General features: G+C 45.3%; 1 long non-coding RNA gene across 1 annotated transcript; it reads left to right on the top strand.

The window, feature by feature from the left end:
- Positions 1-1,007: 1,007 nt before the first annotated feature.
- Positions 1,008-2,577, top strand: LOC120393088. The gene is made up of 3 exons (XR_005591901.1): positions 1,008-1,076; positions 1,312-1,434; positions 2,538-2,577. It is a non-coding gene; the product is annotated as an uncharacterized LOC120393088 (long non-coding RNA).
- Positions 2,578-3,118: the final 541 nt, after the last annotated feature.

Raw genomic sequence — 3,118 nt, 5'->3', positions numbered from 1 at the left:
TTGTATTTCCTGTGGCTGGTAGAGAACAGAGAAGTCTTCCTCATGCAAGGGCAGGTGGTAGTGAGGTACCTCACAAACCCTGGGGACCCTTGGGAGGTGGCATAAAGGGTTCATAGCACTTGAGAGAAGGTTCCTGGTCCTTCGTAGTCCAGGGCCCTTTGTTCAAAGTTTACTAGGCCCATCCTCCATCCACTATAAAATCACTCCTCAATGGTCCTCCTCCTGATTTCTTGGCTCCATCTCATTCTCAATTCACTGTTCATCTGGGTTTGGGGACTGAGAAGAATCATCAGACAAAGGTTAAAGAACAACAGCAGAGGAAGTCTGGGTTGTCGATGTTTATAGTTCTCAATAGGAAGTAACCTTCCCATGACACCTGAATATTGGAAAGTTTACAAGAGAGAACAAGGAAGAAAAAAACACTGAACAAATAAACAAACCCCACAACAACCCCAAATTCTTGCAATTAACCATCTGCTATAACTCTTCTTTTACACTCAGTTCTAAGAACATCTCTGCGATGATAGGCGACAGTGCCTGAACAGCCAGATAAGCCTTGAGTTGAACCAGCAGGATGGCCAGCTATACCAGCCTCCCATGAGAAGGTTTGTTCTCTGTTAAGGCTTAGTTTCTAGTTAATTTCCCTTGAAATTCTGATTGGGGGCTGCATAAGGCTTCTCTCAAGGCTTCATTACCTTATTTTATTCTGCATATAAAATTTGTTTTACTTGTTCCCTGCTCTCTTGCCCTTCTGCCCTTCCAATATTTGCTTGGACAGGCTGCTTGTCTGTGCTGCATTGTTGGTTCTCTGGCTGGGCTTAGATGATGGGATGTTTCTGCAGTATGGGTGCTTTGGACTTGGCTATCTTGTTCTTTCCTGAGTGTTGCTGAGCTGGCTCTGTACTGGCTAGCATGTTCTGTTACTGGTATCTCAGTGCCGTCTCTTTCTTTCAGAGTTTCCTGTATAAGGCGCTAGGAACGTCCTTAGCAGCTCTGGTCAGGACCTGGTCCACGTTAAATCGCAGCTTCATAAATTTTTGACAGCAACAGATTATATGGAAGCCCCTGAGAGACAGGTGAGGACTCTGTTCCTCTCCCCACTTTACCAAGTAACCCCTGAATGCTTCCTGTGGGGCTCAGCTCTGAGCTGGCCTGGGACAGATGCCATTTCGCTTCATATCCTCTTAATTGCTGTTTCACTCAGCCCCCGCTGCCCATGGGTCTGACGCCTGACTGGCGCTTTACACCGCTTCAGCTGAAAGGAAGGGACTCGTGGGTTAGATCCTAACCAGTATTTTTCTTGGGTGACAGGGAGTCATTTCCATCTTCACATTCTCTGCTGAGAGCCACTTGGACCTCACCCTGAACGCACTTCAAGAGTTTGGGGCTGCAATGAGCAAGGTTACGATTCCTGGGTTCATCAGCCGCCTGAAGGTAAAGGAGCCAGGGGCTTCTCTCCAACTTCCTCTCCCTCTAAAGCAGGGGCAGCAGCCCCGGGGTAGTGTCAGTTCTGCTCAGCTCGCATTGTCCCCCAGTGTGTCGTTCTCGTGGACGCCTGCAGTTAAGCAGAGAGGAGCACACTCTGAGCTGCGGTTCTCTCAAATGATTTTTATCATCTGATGTCTCATGGCTTGAGCGCTCCCATGCACAATGTGTGGAACTACCTCAGTGGCTTGCATGGAAAAGCATTTAAGGTATTTTTAGCGTTTTTTTAATCCAAGTTAGTGGCTGAAATGAGGAGGTGTTGCAAGCAACATGTACAACCAATCTGCTTTAGGTAGACCACCAGTGGTCTATGGATGACAATTATGGAACCTGTGATTTAGAGCAGTGGTTCTCAACCTGTCCAGATTAGTGTACTGCTTTCAGGAGTCTGATTTGTCCCCAAATTTCACCTCACTTAAAAACTACTTGCTTACAAAATCAGGCATAAAATTATTAAAGTGTCATAGCACATTATTACTGAAAATTGCTTATTTTCTCATTTTTACCATATAATTATAAAATAAATCAACTGGAATATAAATATTGTACTTGCATTCTTTGTAGTCTGCTGTAAAACTGGGCAAATAGCTAGATGAGTTGATAAACCCCCTGGAAGACCTCTGCAGACCTCAGGTACACAAGTAGCCCTGGTTGAAACCACTGATCTAGAGGCTAGAGCAGGAGACTAGGCCTCTGGGCTTCCACTGCTGGCTCTGCCACTTACTCACTGTGCAGCCTTAGGCAAGATATTTAGCGCCTGATCTTGTACCTACCAGTGTCAATGACTAAGCTCCCGTGTACTTCACTGCTGTAGGTTCAGCATTTTAAGTTCTCTGTGTCAGAGTTACCTAGTGGGAATGATGGAGATACTAATATCTCCACACCTCACAGTTATTATATTGCTTAAATACTTTTTGCAAGTGGTTTGAAATCTTTGGCTGAAAAGAGCTTTGCAAGTGCAAGCTGCTATTGCTGCTGTGAGGAATTCCTCGGTCAGCAGCAGATCAGAATTCCAAAGCAAAAGGAATCAGAAGAACTTTCTGATTGTCTAGGACCACCACCATGGGAGAAGAGGCAAGACTCGCAGCACCCTGATGCTGGCCTACAGCAGCGTGGCTGTCCATGCTCCAAAAGACCAGCTTCTCTCCCGAGTAGAGGCAGACATCACAGGGAACATCCTTCTCCATTACAGAGCCAGTGGTCAGGTAAGAGCTTTTATGTGATAAGTGTCACATAACTCAAATTTAAAACTGTAATGGACGGAGTGTGAGCTGTCACATGTTGTATCATTTTGTTGCTCTTCTTTGTATTTTCTAGTTTTTCTATATTCTTTCTAAATTCTGTCGACCCCAGCTACACAGTAATTCAGACGCAGTGACACTCAGGCAATTCAGAGTAACACTCTACTCCCCTCATATGGACATGTATCTAGCTCTATTTTACTACCCAAGAGAGTCTAGTGCTAGCCTGTATTTAGTTAATTTACTGTCACGCTGTTTCTGACTCACTACTTCCTTTACCTCTTATCTGTCGTCTTGTTTGTGTGTGTGCTGCGTTATTTCTGTTCCCCAGGTGCCTGACTGCTGGTCCTGACTCTCATCTCAGTCCAACCTTTCCATGTCACTTTGCCATT

This window comes from Mauremys reevesii, unplaced genomic scaffold (assembly GCF_016161935.1).
Source record: "Mauremys reevesii isolate NIE-2019 unplaced genomic scaffold, ASM1616193v1 Contig144, whole genome shotgun sequence".
Classification (NCBI taxonomy): Eukaryota; Metazoa; Chordata; order Testudines; family Geoemydidae; genus Mauremys; species Mauremys reevesii.
The sequence above is the reverse complement of the archived record's forward strand: the minus strand, read 5'-3'. Positions and strand labels throughout refer to the sequence as shown.